Source organism: Colius striatus, chromosome 25 (assembly GCF_028858725.1).
Source record: "Colius striatus isolate bColStr4 chromosome 25, bColStr4.1.hap1, whole genome shotgun sequence".
In the NCBI taxonomy this organism is placed as follows: Eukaryota; Metazoa; Chordata; class Aves; order Coliiformes; family Coliidae; genus Colius; species Colius striatus.
In genome coordinates this window covers 2,732,546-2,753,855 of record NC_084783.1, presented here as the reverse complement: position 1 = coordinate 2,753,855, position 21,310 = coordinate 2,732,546, and positions in this window count along the sequence as shown.

Sequence of the window (21,310 nt, the reverse complement as noted above, 5' to 3'; positions counted from 1 at the left end):
AAAGAAGCCAGTAGCCCTTAGGAGGGGCTTTTTTCCCCCTCTCTGGTTTGTTCTTACACCGTTTGGGATCTACAGGAAAAGGGTTGTTTCGTGCACAAGCACTCACAGTAATTCTGAAATAGGAGGAATCTCGGTATCTCACTCTGCCCCAATCTCAGCCGTTCTACACGTGAGACGAGGGGTTTCGTTACTCCTCAGCTCTCACAGCAGCACTTTTGCCTGTGGGTTTTGTGTTCTGGTGGTTTTGCCAAACACACGGGGCCAGCGAGGAGAGGAGGCTGCAGCCAAAGCACTCAGAAGCCAGTAAACCTCCCCAGTATCAATGAATAGATCTAATATTATTTCCTTAACCACGAGAAAAAAAACCCACACTTGGCTGTCCTGAGAAAATTAAGACCCTTGAGTACTTATTCTGTACATTTTATATGGATAGAGTTGTGTCTGATACCCTTCACAGCGAGAGAAGCAAAGATTCAACGCTCAGAAAACGTTAGAGTAAGGGTTAAAAACTGGATAAAGCTGTGACTGGAGGGATAAAGTAACACGGGATTTCATGCAAATCAATTAAAGAAGATGTATTTCCTTATTTGAGGAGGGTATTTTCCATTTTAAACCCTGGTTTGGGTTGTTGCAGGAGCCTGAGTTGGGGGGTGGGGTTGTGTTTTACCTAATTTTGCAACTCAGCCCTGGCCTGGAGGAGCAAAGAGGCTCCTCTGCCCTTAAGAGCTTGCAAATCAATTTGTGCCCTTCAGGAGAGAGCCCAACCCTGTCCCCAGCATTTTGATTGAATTAGAGATGCCTTAATGTGAGTGTTTCTGGTCCCTGATGAGGGTGGATAAAGTGACCTTGAGGTGTGGAGCCGTTTTCCAGCAGTGGGAGCGAAAAGGACGGGGCTGCTCTGGGATGCTGGAGGGAAAGGGCTGTTCCCCACACCCTCCAACTGCAAACAGTGAAGGGACAAACACCGGGGTGAATTGTGGGAGGGGTTTTTGAACTCCTCGTGCAAAGTCAGTGCCTTGAAAACAGCCTCATGAACCTTCCCGTGCTGCTGCTGCAGGGGAATTACAGTCCCAGCAGACAAAAAGACCAGCTGTGACAGTGAATGGCAATTACAGCTCTGACCCATTTGTCCCCAAAACTGTGCTTTTGGCCTCGCTTGGCTGTGTGTTGATGCCTTTTCCTTTGCCACCACGGAGTCACCCTGTGAAAGGAGGCGAGAGCTGGGTCCAATTGAGATCACGGCTGCTGCCTCTGCTCCCGTCCCAGTTCCACAGCTCTCGGGAGGATTTGTGTGCTCCAGATCTGGTTTTTTTCCTCCCTGCTTCATCCAGGGCATACAAGACAGCAAACAGCACTAGAGCTTGCAGCCAGGCAGCTGCAGCAGCCCCCCTTCCCCTGCCCTTCCTCCCCCAGGGGCTCTGTGACTGGGACATCTCAACACACACCTCAAAGGGCTGAAACTAGCGCTGGGAGGAGCCCGGGAAGTTGCTCACCTGGGTGATTGCACCGGTTGTGCCAGCACTTAGTTAAGCAACAAACCATAATGTGTGTGATTCCTGTCACTACTGTGGGTCCTGAGGAGCACAAGGGAGCTGGGGAGGGCTGAGGGAATGGGGGTGTTGAGCCTGGAGAAGAAGAGGCTGAGGGGAGACAGGAGCCCTCTCTGACACTCCCTCACAGGAGGCTGCAGGGAGCTGGGGGTCGAGCCCCAGTAATGAGTGATGAGCAGAAACAGCCTCCAGTTGCCCCAGGGGAGGTTGAGGTTGGAGCTGAGGCAGAACTGTTTCCCTGAGAGGGGTGTCAGCCCCTGTGCCAGGCTGCCCAGGGAGCTGGGGGAGTGCCCAGCCCTGGAGGGATCCCAAAGCCCTGGAGCTGAGGTGCTGAAGGCTGTGGGTCAGTGCTGGGCTGGGCAGGCTGAGGGGAGCAAACTCCATCTTACTCCAACCAAAACGACTCTGTGAGTGTAGAGCAAACCTGCCTGCAGCAGCAACTGGCACCAACACAGCCCCCAGCCAGAGGGTCCCACCACACAGAGCTCACTTGGCACCATCCCTGTGAGTCAGCCCAGCACCATGGTTTGTTTTCTCGGGCTGAAGCCCATTCCCAGTCACCTGTAGCTGTCTGTGAGCACAGACTGTGCCTGCACTGACCTAATATGGTGAAAGCTCCAGCGCTTTGTCAAGGACCACAAATAGGAACCACCGTGCTCCTCTGGGCTGAGCCTCAGATCACAGCTCATTCCTGAATCACAGCAGGCTGCAGGGATCTCAGGGATCTGCTGGATTGAGCCAGATGAGGGGTTTTTTCCCCCCTTTAAAACCTCCAGTGACAAAGCCAGTATGGAAGGTCACATCCATGAAGATACTGAGTGAAAGAATCACCTCCCGGGTGTTTGCATGCATTTGGAGAGCACTGACACCGTGTGATTGATGTGCTAAACAGCCTCCTGCCCTTCCTGGAGCTTTACAAGCCTCTCCCCTGCCTCCAAGGGGGGTTTTGCCTCGGGCACATCCTGCAACCAAGCAGCAGCTTGTGGGTTTCTTTGAGGGGTCCCCGCTGAGCACCACTTGCTGCCCGTGTTTGGAGGGACCTTCCTGCAGCCCCCTGCACCCATGGCCCTTCTCCAAGGCACACACAGCAGTCTGGGGTTTGCCCTGAGCCAGGCAGCAGCCGAGTCTGAACCTGCTCAGCAGCCCTGGCACCTGCTCTGGAGCCTGAGCTGGGAGCCAAGAGTAGAGCAGAGGCATCTGCCCCAGGCACTGCTCTGATGAGGCTTCCAAAGCCTTCAGGGTGCCATTGCCTCGGGTGAGGGCTGGGCAAAGAGCTCTGGGGGTGGGAAAGAGCAGGGGGGGCAGAGGCCAGGGGCTGCCAGGCACCCCAGTGCTACGGTGTACTGGCAGGACTGTGGCTTGCACAGGCTCTGTGAGACCAGAGAGGGAACAAAACCAGCCCTGTAGCCTGAATCTGTGTCCTGTCCCTCCCCCCACGCCTGGGACCACCCTTCCTGCAGAGGCTGGAGCCACCACAGTGCAGCTGGAAGGGACTGTGAGGGGGGAGAGCACAGCAGAGCCTGCCAACACCAACCACACCGGAAGAGCAGCCTCCTCTCCCTTTGTTTTCTTTGCTGGGATTGCAGGGAAAGAGGGAATGTGAGGTTGGAGTTGAGCCAGGGGACCCCCAGGCCTTCATTCCTGCCTTCAGCAAACCTCCTGCTCCTTCCTCATCTCCCTCCAAGGTCAGCCACGAAGCAGAGAGGCTTCCACAGCATGGGGCAAGCCCACAGAGCTGTTTCCCTGCGTGGGAAGGTCTCTCCCCTGCCCCTTTCTGTCCCCAGGCAATCTGCTTTACACAGCTACACCCAGTCTCATTGCCAGCCTTGGACCCAAAAGCAAGGAGTGAGACACTGAGCTGGTTCTGAATCTGGGACCTGGCAGTCCCAAAGCAAGCAGAAGAATAGTCCCTTCTCTCTTACCACTCTCCCTGAGGGAACTGCCTCTCCAGCTTTGCAGTTGGGGAAGGCAAAAGGCCCTGATGCAATCCCAGCGTTGCCATGGCGAGAAGCATCGAGGCTGCTGCTTCCTCCCCCAGTTCCCCTGACCAGGATTTACCCAGTTGCAGGACAAAGCCCCAGTGAGTGAAGGGATCAGATCCACAGCAAGGGCTGCCTGAGATCTGGGTCAGCACATCCTGCTGTAAGCATGGGGATACCCAGTGTTAGGGAGCTTAGTTCCTCATCCACCTTGGTGAGAGCTCAGCCTCTGCCCCTCCTGCTTTTATCTGCATCCTCTCTGACCATCCCAATGAGTGATCAGCTCCTCCCCAAAGCCCCAGATCTCCATTGCTCCATCCCTGTCACTTACACTGGCAAAAAGTCAGGAGGTGGGTATGGAGTGGTCTCACCTGGGTTTAGAAGCAGCACACACTTCACACAGGAGCAGGTAGCTGAGGGAGCAGCAGGAGGCCGGGCTGCAGAGAGGGAAGAGGCAGAAGGTATCACCTGTGGGAGCTGCAGCCCCAGCTTCAGCTCATCAGTAGCTCACCAGTTGGGAGCTGGTGATGGGGAAAGCAGCCCCCATGCTGGGGGGGATACAGGGATACATCTGCAAGAGCAGAGGAAGAGCTCAGCTCAGAGCCACCAGCCCCAGGCAGCTCCCTCACAAAGGGCTCCCAAAGGGCAGAGCCTGTTCCCTGCCCAAGTGTCCCAGGGAGAGGAAGGGACACAAACCAGACCCCCAGCTGCCTCTCCCAGGCAAAGGATGGTGAGAGCCAAAGCCCAGAAGGCTCCACAAAACCCCAGTCTTGGGTCAGAGCCCCAGCAGGGTGCTCAGTGCCTGCAGGGAGGGGATTCAGGGCTGGGGATGCCAGTGCACCAGGCTGCAGTGAGGAAGATGGTGAAAATAGCATGTGGTAACCAAGGCAACAATGTAAATGGCTTGGCTGTAAGAAGCAGTTTGATCAGGGACTGATGCTGTGCTTCTCAGCCACATTATAGGAAACTAAACCCTCTGTTGTCACACCATCAGTAGCTGCCCCAGCAGAGCTGAAACCTAGAGGCAGCTCAGCATAGAAATGGCAAGAGCTTTCTCTGGGGCACTCAGCAGCACAGGCCATGGCCTGTCACTCCAGGTTCACCTCTCTTGAGGATCTGTCTGTAGCTCGACCACCTGCATGACCAAGAGGGTGCCCCTGGCCCTGCTGCCTCCCAAGATGCACCCTGGGGGGTGTTTGCCAACTGGCTTTGGGGTCTGACACCAGCACAGAGGGAGAGATTCAGTGGGTTTTGCCATCCCAGCTGGATAGGCAGATAAAACATCCTGCCATGGACACAGGCAGTGCCCCTGGCACAGGAGGAGCAAGTCCTTTGGTGCTGAGCTGAGGGAGCCCTGGCCCAGGCTGCCCAGGGAGGGTGTGGAGGCTCCTTCTCAGGAGGTTTCCAACCCCAGCTGGACACGTTCCTGTGCCCCTGAGCCAGGGGAACCTGCTTGAGCAGGGGCTGGGGCTGGAGCAGCTCTGCAGGGCCCTTCCAGCCCCCAGCATTCAGGGATTCTATGAACAGCCCCAGGCTGGATCAGCCATTGCCTGCAGAGCACAGCTCAGCCTCCCTGAGCTCCCTGGGCTGTCAGAGGGCTGAAATGCAGCAGCTCTGGTTTCCTTCTGTGGTAGCTGCAGTTTTGAGCTGCATTTAGAGCCCTCAGAGCACCCAAAGAGGCCAGGCCTTTGGCAGAGCCCACACCTCTCTGTGCCATGGCCATGCCCCACTCCCCTCTCCCTGCAGAAAACCTCCCCCCTCCCAGCTCTGCTGTTCCACAGAGTCTGGCAGTGCCAGGGCTGATTTGCTTTGGTGCCACAGCACCAGCAGCTCGTGCCCACAGCATCCCAGGCTGCCTGAAAACTCAAACTGGGGTCTGGCTCAGCTGCTGCACCTCCTAACAGGGCTCTGCCCTCAACCCTCCCCTGCAGCAACTGCCAGGGGACTCCTGTGCCAAAATGCAGCTACTTCTGGTGTGGAAAGAGCAGCAGCAGTGAGAGATGTGCACTTCTCTCCCACCATTCACTCCTGTCAACCTACCAGCTGCATTAAGGACTCATCTTGGTTATATAAGAGCTCATTAATCATCATCTAAGAGTATTTGCAGCACAGGAGTTCTTAAGGTCAGGAGATGCTACCCAAGGACACAACAAACAAACTTCCACCGTGCAAACACCGAGTGACCTTGCAGGACAGAGCTGGGGACCTGGGAAGGGTTTTACCCACAGTCTGCAAGGGAAAAGCAAACTGTCAGGAACAGGGCACCTCTCCTTGACAAGGGGTGAGCTGGGCATTGAGGGGAGCTGGCCTGGGGACTGGAGGAAACAGCTTTCCCACATCCCTTGGCCCTTTCCACACCCCCCCTCACACTGCAGGGATCTGCTGGCACACTGGTGCTTGCTGGCATGGTTTGCAGCAGGGTCAGTGGTCTCATCCCCCCCTGAGCCCGTGCAGGGTGGCCTTTGGTCCATATACCTGCACACAAGCCTTGGGGCTCCTCAGGACAGTGTCCCCACCCCCTCTCCTCCTCTGCTGCTCAGCACATCACCGTGTGCTGCCGCTTCCCTGCCCGTCACAGCCCGTAAATCACCTGGAGAGCTGCAGAGAGCCTCAGCCCCGCCTCAGCAGCTTTATTGCTCTCGGCACAAGCCGAAGGTTCCGCAGGGAAACAGCCACGATTGCACAAACCCCTGAACTGCAGCATCAACGTTTCTGCCCGCCCAGAAGCTTCCTCGCATGAGCTCATCCTGCGCCGGCCCCGCGGAGCCTCCCCGGCAGCAGCAGCCGCGGCTGTAACCCAACCTCTGCCCGAGCCCCAGCGCTGCACGGCAGCAACGAGAAACGGCAGCAGAGCACATTCTTGGCTGTCTGGGTCACTTTTCCCCTCCCCTCCCACTCAGCCGCTGCCTCTCCTGAAGCTCCAAGTCCCGCGACTCCTTTTTCTTCCTCCCCTCCCCAGTTTAAGGTGGGGAAACGAGTCGGGAAAGTTGCCCCAGAGCCCAGGAGCTGATGTGAGACAGGGCAGGTAGAGGCAAGGGCTGTGCCTGGGGCAGCAGCACCCTGCCCGGGGAGCCCAGTGTCTGCAGGGAAGAGCTCTGGTATTGCACAGCCTCCTGCAGCAAGGAGCTTTGTAGGGGAGCTCAGCACCTCCCAGCATGTGTTGTCTCTGCAGTTACTGCCCCATCCTGCTTCACCCCAAACTCCTGCCATCGGGTCAGGGTGGGAGGGGAGCCTCAGCCCTTCCTAAACAGGAGCTGCCCTGCTCAAGGCACAATAGAGGGGTCCCCCAGGGCCACCCCAATCCATGCCCTGGAGCAAACCTACACAGGAGCCCCATCCTGCCCTCCTCACATCACTGCCTGGGAGGAGAAGGGGAGCAAGAGGCTGCAGCACCCCAGTGCTGAGCTGCCCACTGCCACATCCCAGGGATGGCACCAGCACAGAGCCTTGCTCTGCACTGCAAATCCTCCCCCCAAAAGGTCACCGTGAGCCCTGAAAGTGCTGGAAAACCACAGCCAGCTGCTAATTAAACAGCCCAGTGCTGCCCCAGAAAGCTGAGCTCTCCCCTGGCATCGCTGTGCACAGGGAGCTGGACGTGACCTGCTTCCCAACGAGGTGGGGTGGAGGATGGGACAGAGCTGCAGGCACAGCTCAGCCTCAGCACCCCCAGGAGCTGCAGAGACCACCAGGAATCACCAAGGACAAACCCCAGCCCTTCCTGGGAGCTGCAACCCCCTTCTCCTCTGCTTTAGAAGCTCAACAAATGAGCACAAGCCATGCTGCTTCATTCCCCTTCCCTCTCCCCAGCTGCTGGGCAACCTCAGCCCAGCTGGGGTGGGGGGTATTTCATTGTTAAGAGCAGTTCTGCAGCCCCCTCCCCCTGCTCTCACCTACCTGCTCACAGCCCCTTGTGCCTGCCTGGTTGGTGCTGGCATGGGACAGCCCCTTGCTGGCCCCAAGACCACTTGGCACAGCCCCAGCCCCAGTGCTGGTGGCCCTTGGCACGGCACATATTGATGCTGCAAGAAGAGCTCTGCCCTGCCCTTCCACATCCTTGGGCACCCCAGGCTGGGCACTGCCCAGCCACCCTGCTCAGGGAGGACGTGGTTTGCCCAAATGTGGGGCAACTATCTCCAGGATACACAGGCCACCCCCTGTCCTGTGCACCCCAGGGGCTCTGTGCCCATCCATGGAGGGGGATCTGTGGCCATGGGGCTCAGGGCAAGGTGGGCAGTGGGGGCAGGGGGCAGCTCTGGGGGGGGATGAGTGGACCAGCAGCCCCCCTAGTCTTTGTGTTTTGGAAAAAAAGAACCCAAAACCAGGCCCTGAGATCCGGGAAGTGGGGGCTGTGGTTCCTGTTTTAACACCCACGGCTCTCACACTCAGCCCCCTCCGTGTGCCACGTGGGACCTGCTGCAGGCAGGGTGCTGCTGGAGAGGGGCTGGCACTGAGCTCCCACCCCACAGCACCCACAGAGGGGTTTGGGTGGGATGGGAGTGGGTTTGGGGGGAGGGGGGGGTTGCATGCACACAGCCCACTGCAGCCTCTGCACCCTGCCCTGCCCCACAGCATCCACGAGCTGCAGATGGATGGGGCACCTCCGTGGCATGGGGGTGAGGGAACCTGCCCCAGGCCAGTGCTTTGGCAGCCCAGACCCCTGCCCTGTTCCAGAGTGGGGCTGTGAGTGGGTGAGGCTGTGCCAAGGCACCATGCCCATCCCCACAGCAGCTGCCAGGAGCTGCCAGGGGGCTCGGTGCAGCGCTGCCAGGGGCTGCAAGGTGCGGTGGGAATGTGGCTGTGGCTGCTTTCCTGCACCCCCCTGCACCCCCCTGCACCCCCCTGCACCCTGGCAGCACCAGCTCCTCCTGGGCAGCAGCAGAACCCCCGGGGTGCAGCTCACCGGTGCCAGCCTGCAGCTCTGCCACCACTGCCCTGCACCCCCGTGGGCACAGGCAGCAGGGAGGGGAGGGACAGCGGTGCCTTGGCCACGTCTCTGAGCACATCCCCATCCCGTGTGCTCAGCTGCTCCGTCCTGCCCCGCATCGCCCGGGGCTCAGTGCCCGCGCCAGGCGGTGCTGGGGGTGCTGAGCACTGCCGTGGCGGTGGCAGCAGAGGGCAGCCACGCTACACGCACGGCACCGATCCTGCCCGCCCGGCACCGCGTGTGTGTGTGTGTCTGTGCCCACGCGTGTGCCCCTGCCAGCGACCACCCCGTGCCGTGGGGTCTCCTCTACATCCCCCCTCCCAGCTCTGGGGTGAAGGTCTGCTGTGTGCTGAGGGGAAGATTGGGGGCTCCAAATGGGGCTGATCCTGGCACCCAGCACCCCACAGTCCTGCACAAGATGTGCACAGGGCTCTGGGCACTGGCAGTCCCAGGCTGTGGCACACATGCCCCGGGCTGAACACTGCACACAGCAGTGAGCAGATGTGGGCTCCCCAGGCAGAGCAGCTCTGGGTGCTGTGGTGCCAGTGAATCAGGGAATCATTTGGCTTGGCAAAGCCCCTGAAGCTGCTGCAGTCCCAGCCCTCCCCTCACCCTGCCCAGCCCAGCACTGACCCACAGCCCTCAGCACCTCAGCTCCAGGGCTTTGGGATCCCTCCAGGGCTGGGCACTCCCCCAGCTCCCTGGGCAGCCTGGCACAGGGGCTCACACCCCTCTCAGGGAAACAGCTCTGCCTCAGCTCCAATCCCTTGGCACAACTTGAGCTTAGTTCCTCTTGTCCTAAGAGGACCCAGCACCTGCCTGTGCCCCTGCTGCCCCCCAGCCATGCTGGGTGCTCCTGGCCCTTCCCCAGCCCCAGCCCCCCTGTGCTCCCCTCACATTGTGCCGTCACAAAAGAGCCCCCCAGTACCCTCCCCCAAAAGCCAGGGTGACCCCAGCACTCAGTGTGGGGCTGTGCAGGGCAACACGTGTGCAGGGGGACAAGCAGATGCCCACCCGCTGCCCACCCGCTGGCCTGGCAGCCTCAGCTCCCCTCCCTGTCCCCAAGTGACTGTCTGCTCCAGGATGAATCACACACCATCCCTCTGCCTCGGTTTCCCCATCAGGGCTGATGGCCTCAGGCTCTTCTGCAGGAGAAGAACCAGACAGTGCCAGGGGCCTCGTTGTCTGCCTGCTCAGCCCCAGGCTGGGGTCCCTGTGCACCCTGCAGCCCCCACACTCAGCTTGGCATGCCTGTGCCCACATGCCAGCTCTTGCATGTGTGTGCACAACCAGACAGCTCACACACACACATGGGCACTCACTGTGCACCCCTGACAGCCCTCAGGCAGCTCTGCACCCTCCCTGCACCCCACTGCAGCGTCTCCCTGGCAACACTCTGGATTTATCAATGGAGACACTGCTGGGAAAGGCTCCCAGAGAGGTGGGAGGGAAGCTGGGGGTGGCTGGGAGCTGAGAGGGGGGCAAACTAGTGGCTGGGGAGCAAGCAGGGTGCAGGAGGGGGCTGTGTGTGCTGGCAGGGTCAATGCCCAGGGGTGTGTGGCAGGGATGTGGGGTGCACACGTGTGTGAAGGGAGCTGCAACCAGGGTGGAGGGTTGAGCAGTCTGTCTCTTCTCTGCATCCTTTCCCCCAGGGCTTTCCCAGCCCCTTAGTGTGGCACCACAGCAGGCACTGAGGCTCTGTGCCCTGTGTGGGCAGGGGATGTGCCACAGAGGCAGGGAGAGAGCCCTGTGGTAAGGGGCAGCTGCTCTGTGTCTCGTCCCTGGGGCTGGTGACAGCAGTGAGGGCCAGAGCAGGACAGGGCTGACACAGGGACCCCAGGTGCCCTCCCTGGCTCTGGGGTGGGTGGGAAAGGACTGACATGGATGGGGGGCCAGAGCCATTGGGTCCCCCTTGCCTGGGAGGGAAGTGGTGCCCAGCACTTGGCACACAGAGCAGGAGTCAGGGCAACCAACTCTATTGTCAGTGTGTCCCTGAGTCAGCACCAGCCCTGAGCAGGACACACTGAGCCCCACACTCCCACCACAGCAATGGGGAAGTGGCACAGGGCTCCCTGGGGTGGGGATGGCTGCAGCCATGCCACAGGAGCAGGCACCCACCAACAGCTCCCACCAGCCCCATGGCTCCGTGCCACGGCCCTGGTGCTGTGCACGCCACCAGCACCACAGCTCAGCACAGTCCCCAGGGACCTGGCCAGGGGAAACGTCACAGGCAGAGCTGTGGCACAGCTCTGACCCCACATCTGCTCTGCTGGGAGCTCTGAGGATGGGACAGAGACTGGCACCAATCTGCACGTTGGCATCAGGTTGGGTCATGGCCTGGACAGGCTGGAGAGGGCAAAGAGCAGAGCTGGGGGCAGTGGCACATCTCTGCTCCTGGCCAGGGGACACAACCCAAGAGGGATGGGACAGCAGGTCCCTCCACACCCTGTAAGCATCTCTGTCTCTTCCTGACCAGCCACTCCACACCTCCCTGCCTCAGTTTCCCCCTTGCTGTTTCTCTGTTGAGACCAAGCATTTTCCTGGCACAGGGCCCTGCCACAAGCCCCAGGGGACACTGATGGCACACACAGGCACCCAAATCCCTCCCACAGCAGCCCAGCCAGCCCTCATAGGACAGGAACAACCATTTGCTTGTCCATTTGATCCCTGCACGAAGGCAGCAGCAGCAGCTCCTGCTAGAACACACTGCTCCCACGTGAGACACACTCAGCACTTGTGTGATGGGTCATAGAGTCACAGAATCCTTTGGGTTGGCAAAGCCCTTGAAGCTGCTGCAGTCCCAGCCCTCCCCTCACCCTGCCCAGCCCAGCACTGACCCACAGCCCTCAGCACCTCAGCTCCAGGGCTTTGGGATCCCTCCAGGGCTGGGCACTCCCCCAGCTCCCTGGGCAGCCTGGCACAGGGGTGACACCCCTCTCAGGGAAAAAAAAAGTCCTTTCTATTTGCAGAAAGAAAAAGTTTGCAGGCAAGCACCCAAGGAATCTCTGCAGCAACGTGTGATGAGCTCACACAGGACACCCACTGCTCACTGAGCACACGGTGAACGTGATCCCTGCCAGAGCAGGTACACCCACCTGTGAGACTGCAGCCCAGGAACAAAGCCAGGGGCAGGCAGGAGCCCCCACACGGCCAGCACCCATCTCCTGACCCCCCAAAATCCCCTCAAGACGAGACAGCCTTGCCAGCAGCACCCTCACACCTCAGTGCCAGCCCCAGCACTGCTCGCTGGCCCTTGCTGGGGCTCCCCCTGGTAGAGCCAGGCTGGGCACTCTCAAGGGGTTGTGCCAGCTCTGTCAGGATCACATCAGCACAGCCTGAGCTGCCATGAGAAACCAGTTCCTTCTCCAGAGCCTCCAGTGCACCAGCCACTACCCCAGCACAGCTCATCACCAGTGTGAGCCCCTCGCCTGGGGGAGCACGGGCAGGAATTGCCCCATCACCCACAGCAAGGCACAAGCACCCAGGGCACTTGACCTTGAGCCCCCACAGCCCTTCACCTCCTGCCTCCAGCCTCCCAGTCCAGGGCACTTGGCTCTGAGCCCCCACAGCCCAGCCTCCCAGCCCAGGCAGGTGAGGGGCTCTCCCTGTGTGCCCAGACGCCACGGGGATGGGCAGAGCTGCCCACGTACAGCACCCAGCCGGGACGTTCCCCTGCAGCTGCTTCCAGGAAGGGCTGTAGAGGAGGAGTTGGGGATCTCGGGTTCACACCAGCTCAGCACTTTCACAGCTCTCCCCAGCCCCGGCACACCCGGCTCATCACATGCTCTCACACACACACACACACTCACTCATTCCCTGCCCCCCCTGCAGGCCCCCGGCCAAACCCACAACACACAGGCTGGAAAAGAGCAAAAAGGAGGGAAGGGAAAAGAAATACACCCAGCCAGGAAGTGAATGACCCTTTTTCCAGCCTCACCACAAAAGATTCCTGACATGTGGGGCTGTGCTGGCACAGGCTGGTGTGTGTGCAGGGCTCCAGGTCAAGCTGGGGACTCGCTGCTGGTGCAGCCCCAGTGGGGATGGGGGTGATGGACCCTGGGTCAGGGCACAGCAGCACTGCAGCCAACACATTGGCTCTGCCCCTGGCTTAAGAACAGACAAAAGTCAGAGCAGAGATGGCAGCAGCAGGTCAGGGACTCAGCTGCATCCCACAGAATCATTTGGGTTGGCAAAGCCCTTGAAGCTGCTGCAGTCCCAGCCCTGCCCTCACCCTGCCCAGCCCAGCACTGACCCACAGCCCTCAGCACCTCAGCTCCAGGGCTTTGGGATCCCTCCAGGGCTGGGCACTCCCCCAGCTCCCTGGGCAGCCTGGCACAGGGGCTGACACCCCTCTCAGGGAAACAGTTCTGCCTCAGCTCCAACCTCAACCTCCCCTGGGGCAACTGGAGGCTGTTTCCTCTTGTCCTGTCATTCATTACTGGAGAGAACAACCCCCAGCTCCCTGCAGCCTCCTGTGAGGGAGTGTCAGAGAGTGCTGCTGTCTCCCCTCAGCCTCCTCTTCTCCAGGCTCAACACCCCCATTCCCTCAGCCCCTCCCCAGCACCCTTATGCTCCAGCCCCTTCCCCACACACTCCAGCCCCAACACAACACTGGGGCTGCAGCCTCCCCAGTGCCCAGCCCAAGGGCACAATCCCTGCCCTGGTCCTGCAGGCTACACTATTTCTGACACAAGCTCCAGGGGTGCAGCTCTGGGACGAGCCAGAACCAAGCACTCAGTAGCCCTGCAGGACAGCCTGCCCCCTTCCCAGCTCACTCCCAGCCCACAGAGCACATGGCTGAGCTGCAGGGTGCCTGGGCAGCTTGGCTATGGTATGGGGCCAACCTCTGGTTGCCCTTTACAAGCCTCTGGCCCAGAGAGAGGCCGCTCAGCCCCAGCCCAGGTGAGCCCAGACCCGGGAAATCCCCGGCTGCTGCAGCCAAACACCCGCCCGGCATCGGCCACCACGGCTCCTGCAAAGGCACCTTCACTCTGGGGTGAAAAGCAGCTGTTTGGGGATCCCCATCAGCAGCCAGTCACCCCCTCCCCAGCATCTGGGACGCCCAGGAGCATCGTGCTGGCTGCAGGGCAGGGCAGGGCACGGTGCCTGCCTGGGGCTGGCCGTGCTTCCCCTTGCAGCAGGAGCCGTGACGCCCGGCTGCTGGCCCAGGAAAGATCTCACTGCTCCTGGAAACTTGCTGACTTCTGAAAAACAGGGTTTGGAAATCAGACCTCAGCCCTGGTCACTGGGCCAGCAGGCTGGCAGCAGGGCCAGTTGTGCTCTAATGCTTTGTTAATCATGGCTTGGATCAGCTTGGGATCGATGCTGGGCTGCCAGCCCCGTAATTAACTGACTCAGCCTGTTTACCCTTCCCAAGCCCTGGCTGAGCACTGTCTTCTCCCCTGCCCTGGAAGTCCCCCCCTGGAGCACTCACATGCAGTGCTCCATGCAGAGCTCTGTCCTGGCTCCCACTGAGCCCCTTGGCTGCCACTGCTTTGGGGCCAACTGGCTCCAGCAGCCACCACTCACTGTCCTCAGTCCCGCTCATCCCCTCCTGCCTGGCACCAGCCCTGCTGCCCCTCTCCCAGACATGTGCCCTCAAATGCACCAGCCACTGTTGCTGCTTGGTGCTGCCAGTGCTCCATCCCAGCTCCCTCCCAGCTTGGGTTTACCAGCAGCCTCTGCAGGAGAACCATCCCATCCCATCCCATCCCATCCCATCCCATCCCATCCCATCCCATCCCATCCCATCCCATCCCATCCCATCCCATCCCATCCCCAACGAGCAGCCAGCCCCAAACATCACCCCTGCAGAGCCCCTTGGGATCCCCCATCCACCCAGCTGGCTCCTGCACAAGCAGGGATGCATCCCCATGTCAACCCCAGCCCATGGGAGCCTGGGGTCCCCTGAGCCTGTCCTTGCTGCCAGCTCAGCAGGACTGGTGGGTGCCACAGAGCCTTTACCTCATGTCTGAGCTACCTGCATGCACCAGGGGCACATTTGCTGCTTCTCTCACTGCCCAGACCTTGGTCTCTGGAGTGCTGTGGCTGAGCCACCTGAAACATCCTCACCCTGCCACATAGAACCAGAAGCAGCTCCAGCCCCAGCTCAGGCTGCAGCCCCTTCACCTCCATCCCTCTCTGCACCCCACTGCAACGCTGCCAGGGGAGCTCCTGGGGACAGGGGTGCCCTGTGAACACATGGCACCGTGTGTGGCTGTGGCTCCATGGCACAGTGGCCTGGGGGGGGTCTCAGTGGTTGGGGTACACTGGTGGTTCCCCCAGTGCTGCCAGGGCACACTGAGGAAGTGCAGCTTCACACGGACTCGCCTGTTTGTTTGTTTAACAGATGAGTCATTCCCGGATCGCTGCTCTCCCTGTGCCTCCCCACCTGCCTGTGCTGATTCACCCCAGCTCCACTGGCACTCGCCGCCAGCTCCAGCCCTGCAGCCCCTGGCCGTGACCCCCTGCTGCCGCCTGCCAGCTCCCATCCCCACAGAGGGGACTGTGGCCCCCACAAGGACATGCAGACTCTGCTCGGGAGGGCAAACACCGCGGTGCTTGGCAGTGCCCAGGGCAGCTGGCGAGGGGCAGAGTTCAGGTGATTTGGCCAAACCCAGCGGCAGCCGCGCCGGGCCACGGGCAGCAACACGCAGCGGGAGGCCACGGGCAACACGGGCAGGGGCAACCTGCAGGGCACAGGCCCAGGGTGAGGTCAGCAGAGCTGGGAGCTGGTGGGAAGGAGCTGCCCCAGTCATTGCGAAAGCGATTCTGGCGAGCGGGGCCTGGGAACGGGGCGAGCGGGGAGGGGGCAGCGGCTCCACCTCACTCTGACTCACAGAGGCTGCCTGTGCCACGGCACAGCACCTTGGGCACTGATGGCACAGCACCTTGAGCACTGCACAGCACCACTGACCGCTTCCCCCTGCAGCCAGCAGCACCTGCCTGTGTCCCCAGTGCTGTCTGTCGGACCCTCCAGCACCCCAGACCCCGAGGCACAGGGCCAGGAGCCTGGGCAGCCGCAGAGCCCGGTCCCGGCCGAGAGCCAGGGGCAGGTGGAGCCGCTGCCACACCCCAGACCCACGGCAAACCCAGGGCAGGTGGAGTGGCCCCAGCCCTGCTGCGTTCAGCAAGCACAGCTCCCACAGCTCCCAGCAGCCTGATGGGGAGCCCCAGCACCCAGCACCCGCTGGGCCGGCCGCAGCTCAGGGCCCGCAGGCTCCACGTGGCTGCAATGGCCGGCTGGGGAGGGGATGGAGGGGGGGAGGAAGGAATCCAGGACTGAGTCACTGCTTCCTCTGCGAGCCCGTGAGTCATCCCCAGCAGCAGCAGCGCTGAGATGCAGAGGCCCAGCGTGCAGAGGCCGCCGGGGAGCCGAAACACGCAGAGCTGCGTGTGAGGGCAACCCCGTGTGCGTGTGCACAGCTCAGCGCAGCCGCCTGGCCCCTGATGTGCAGACATGCCTGGCAGCACCAGCAAGCAACCAGCACATGTGTGCACGTGCACATGTGTGCTCTCATCTGCCTGTGTCCCCTGTGTGCTCTCATCTGCCCGTGTCCCCAGCATGCACAAAGCCAAGTGGCAGCAGATCCCGGCCACGCGAGCGCTCACGCACAGCCTCACGCAGACCTGCTGCCACTGACCCAGCACACTCCTACCTCAGCCCCAAGGCTGGAGCCCAACTGCAGGGCTGGGAACAGCAGCAGCTTCTCCTGCACCCTGTGGCTGTGGTTCCTCACTCCAGGTGCCCTGAGAAGGATGAAGAGGGGAACAGGACATTTTGTCCTGCTCACGCTGTGCCCCTGCTGCAGCCTTGAGCTTTCTGTCATCACCCTGAGGAGCCCCTGTGTGACCAGTGCCTGTGGCACCCCAGGAAATGTCTGCCCTCCCCACACAGCTGGACCTGAAATGCACAGTCAGCCACAGCAGCACCCACCCTTACATACAGGACCCAGGCACCCCCATCTCCTGCCTGTGGGGTGGGTGCAGGTGGTTCACACCTCTGGCACTCACAGCCACTGCGCTCCCCACTAACACTCACTGCACTCCAAGCCTGAGGCAGGATCCCACACGGCCACACTGCTCCCAGGGGTTTTGTGGGTGGGAGCTCCCTGGGCACTGGGGGCTCTGCAGAGCTGGAGCTCAGCACAACCACGGAGCTGCAGGGAGAGTGAAGACTCTGCCAATCCCAAACCGCTGAGGGCTGGCGGCCACCCCTGGCAACGTGGCAGCTGCCCCGGATGGGGGATCTGGACTGGGAAGGGGATGTCAGGATGCCCTGGATGGTGGATCTGGGCTGGGAAGGGGATGTCAGGATGCCCTGGATGGTGGATCTGGGCTGGGAAGGGGATGTCAGGATGCCCTGGATGGTGGATCTGGGCTGGGAAGGGGGTGTTAGGATGCCCCAGCATCAGCGTGGCTGAGCCAGTAGGAGTCTCAAGGGAGCCCCCAGCCCCCTGCAGCCGAGGGGAACCCCCGTCACAATCCCCACTCCGCGCCCTGCTGCCAGGAAAACGCTCCCCCCCGCCTCCTCCCCCCCCACCCCCCGCAGCTGGACTCGCGGGGAGCCCCCCGGAGCTGCTGCCATTAACCCCCGGGGGTTCCCCCCGTCCCGGCCCGCGCCCCCGGTGCTCGGCGCTGTGCGGGAGCGGGAGCGGGAGCCGGGGCCGTTGCCGCGGTAACGCGCGTCCCTCGCGCCGCGGGGAGTGAATGGGCCGGGAGCGCGCGCCGCGGGCTGTGAATGAATGAGCGCGCGGCCGAGCGCGGCCGGGGCGCCGCGAAAGCCCGGAGCGGAATCCGGAGTCCGGAGCGGAGTCTGGAGCTGATCCCCGCCGCGCGGCCGCCCGGGGGGTTTCACGCCCCGGCCCCGATTTCCCCCGCTCCCTCCTCGACCCGGCGGGCAGCGGTGCTGGCAGAGGGGAGCATGCCCGGAGCGGGGCAGGGGTCTGGTTGGTCGGCTGAGGGAAAGAGACGGTCTGGATTCTGGGGGTGGAAACCGAAGTAGGACCCGAGCCGTGCCCGGTGACACGGCCCGGAACAGCCCCGGCCCCACGGCAGCGTCTCGGCGTGGGTCCTGCTCCGGCCGTGCCCGTCAGAGCCTGTGACACCCCGCTGCCCGTCCCAGCGAGGAGCACCCCGATTCTTTGCACCTCTGGACAGCCCGAGGTGACCCCCCCACACACACACACAGGCGTACACAATGGGGACCAGAGACCAGCAGGGCAGGGTACACGGGGCAGAGCAGGGGCTTCCCGGTGAACCCTGGCCCCTGCCCAGACCCCACCTTCACCCCCCTCTCCTCTTCCCAGAAGGCAGGATGGTTGCAGAGTGGCACCGCCTCATCTTCCCAGCAGGTCTGGGTCAGCCCGGGCTGTCACCTTCCCTAGAACAACCCGTTCCCAGCACAAGTGGAGGAAACCACAGTGCAACAAGCTCCTGGCCGGGGAGGGGGCATTCCTGGGCTGCCTGGGGGCTGAGTCACCCCCCAGCCACCGTGGCCACGCACACAAAGCCACGGCCACACACCAACAGAGCATCTGCCTGCAGCAAAGCACACAGGGACACACACAATATGTTCAGGGTAGTGGGTATATGCACACGCAGCAACGTGCACGTGCAGAGCCACACAGCAACAGCCACGTCCCTTCACACAGGGACACACACAGGGTGACACACACACACAAAGCACGGCTGTGGGGACACACAACTGCAGCCGTGCACACAGAGTGACACACACAGAGGGCATGCACACTGCAGCCGTGCACACAGAGTGACACACACAGAGGGCATGCACACTGCAGCCGTGCACACAGAGTGACACACACAGAGTGCATGCACACTGCAGCCGTGCACACAGAGTGACACACACAGAGTGCATGCACACTGCAGCCGTGCACACAGAGTGACACACACAGAGGGCACGCACACTGCAGCCGTGCACACAGAGTGACACACACAGAGTGCATGCACACTGCAGCCGTGCACACAGAGTGACACACACACAGGGCACGCACACTGCAGCCGTGCACACAGAGTGACACACACAGAGGGCATGCACACTGCAGCCGTGCACACAGAGTGACACAGAGGGCACGCACACTGCAGCCGTGCACACAGAGTGACACACACAGAGGGCATGCACACTGCAGCCGTGCACACAGAGTGACACACACAGAGGGCACGCACACTGCAGCCGTGCACACAGAGTGACACAGAGTGCATGCACACTGCAGCCGTGCACACAGAGTGACACACACAGAGGGCATGCACACTGCAGCCGTGCACACAGAGTGACACACACAGAGGGCACGCACACTGCAGCCGTGCACACAGAGTGACACAGAGGGCACGCACACTGCAGCCGTGCACACAGAGTGACACACACAGAGGGCATGCACACTGCAGCCGTGCACACAGAGTGACACAGAGGGCACGCACACTGCAGCCGTGCACACAGAGTGACACACACAGAGGGCATGCACACTGCAGCCGTGCACACAGAGTGACACACACAGAGGGCACGCACACTGCAGCCGTGGACACAGAGTGACACACACAGAGGGCATGCACACTGCAGCCGTGCACACAGAGTGACACACACAGAGGGCATGCACACTGCAGCCGTGCACACAGAGTGACACACACAGAGTGCATGCACACTGCAGCCGTGCACACACAGTGACACACACAGAGGGCATGCACACTGCAGCCGTGCACACAGAGTGACACACACAGAGGGCACGCACACTGCAGCCGTGCACACAGAGTGACACAGAGGGCACGCACACTGCAGCCGTGCACACAGAGTGACACACACAGAGGGCATGCACACTGCAGCCGTGCACACAGAGTGACACAGAGGGCACGCACACTGCAGCCGTGCACACAGAGTGACACACACAGAGGGCATGCACACTGCAGCCGTGCACACAGAGTGACACACACAGAGGGCACGCACACTGCAGCCGTGGACACAGAGTGACACACACAGAGGGCATGCACACTGCAGCCGTGCACACAGAGTGACACACACAGAGGGCATGCACACTGCAGCCGTGCACACAGAGTGACACACACAGAGGGCATGCACACTGCAGCCGTGCACACAGAGTGACACACACAGAGGGCACGCACACTGCAGCCGTGCACACAGAGTGACACAGAGGGCACGCACACTGCAGCCGTGCACACAGAGTGACACACACAGAGGGCATGCACACTGCAGCCGTGCACACAGAGTGACACAGAGTGCATGCACACTGCAGCCGTGCACACAGAGTGACACACACAGAGTGCACGCACACTGCAGCCGTGCACACAGTGACACACACAGAGGGCATGCACACTGCAGCCGTGCACACAGTGACACACACAGCCCTCACCAGGCAGAGACGCACTCTCAGGGCCCATGTACACACACACACACACTCACGGGAGAGGGAGGGAGGGAGGGAGGAGGGCACGTGCCACCCCAGCAAACATCCCTTCGCAGCACAGCCAAGAGCATCCTCCAGCACTCTCGGGGACCCTCCCCCAATACCCCTCAGCTCCTGTCTGCACGGAGGACAAGGGTTTGGGGAGGGGGAAGGGCTCACCACAGCCCCCGGGGAGCCGTCTGCGGGGGCGTGCGCAGGGCGTGCGGCCGAGCGTCGCCGGGGCTGCGTCACCGGGCGCTGACGCATCATCGCTACCTGTGGGTCCCGCCGCTATATATAGCCCAGCGCACGCCCCATCTGCTCGCTCAGCGCCGCGGCTGCTGCTCGCTGGGGAGGGGAGGGTGATGGACACCCAGCCCGTGCCCCTCACGCCGCTGAAACCCGAGGGCCGGGTGGCCCCGCGCCAGCCCCGAAAAATCTGAGCGGTGCTGGTGGCACGGTGCCACCTGGCAGGGCCCCGGCTGGCAGCGCCGGCGCGGACGTCACGAGGGCTCCTCGAGGTCCTTGTAAACACAGTGACGCACCGGCTCTGCCCTCTGGCCCCCTGTGCCCCTGCTGGCCCTGACACGCTGCCCCGGGCCACGGGGTGCTGGCTCCACGTGCCACCCCCTGCCCGGTGCCTGGGACCCTCACAGCGCTGGGGGAATGCAGGGAAACCCCCCCCTCAGCTGCAGCGGGGTCACTGGGGTGTTTAAACACCATCAGCTGTGGAATCCCATTGTGAGGAAGGGTCTGTGCCCCCTCCCACAGCACCTCCAGCCAGGAGATGTTTTAAGGGGGGGGTCCCCAGAGGAGAGCAGCCATGGATTTGGGATGTCTTTACTGCTGGCAAGGGCAGGCAGCCAGACTGGGACTCCCAGTGTGAATGGTGCTGGTTCCCAGCACAGCACCATGGGGGTGGGCTCCTGCTGCTGCTCCAGCCCTGCTCTGACCCCGACCTGGCCCCATGGAGGTCCCTGGGGAGCAGGCTGGGCCACATGCCCCTGGCTCCATCCCCCCCCCCCCCGTGACATCATCACCCAGGCACGCCGGGCTACAGCCATGGGCCAAGTTGGGGGTGGCCAGGGAGGCCCCACTGCTGCGGGGGCTGGACAATGCACAGGGAGGGGGGGACCCTCTGCATCCTCACCAGACTGGGAGGGAGCTGGGGGATGCAGGGTGGGGGGCTGGTGTACACACAACACCCACATGTGCACAGCTGTGTTCACATGTGTACATGCAGGGCTTGCACACAGGCTGCACGTTGGCATCCTCCCAGATGAATCCTGGGCTGCTGCAGCGAGGGGTGCTCAGTCTGTGCCCAGAGGTCACTCAGCCTCCCCCATGCACCAACCCTCCCCCCAGCCTGGGCACGGGGGCTGCACGTCTGCAGCTGGGTTGCACGCTCGTGTGCAAGCTGGCTGCATGCTCTGCCTGCACGTG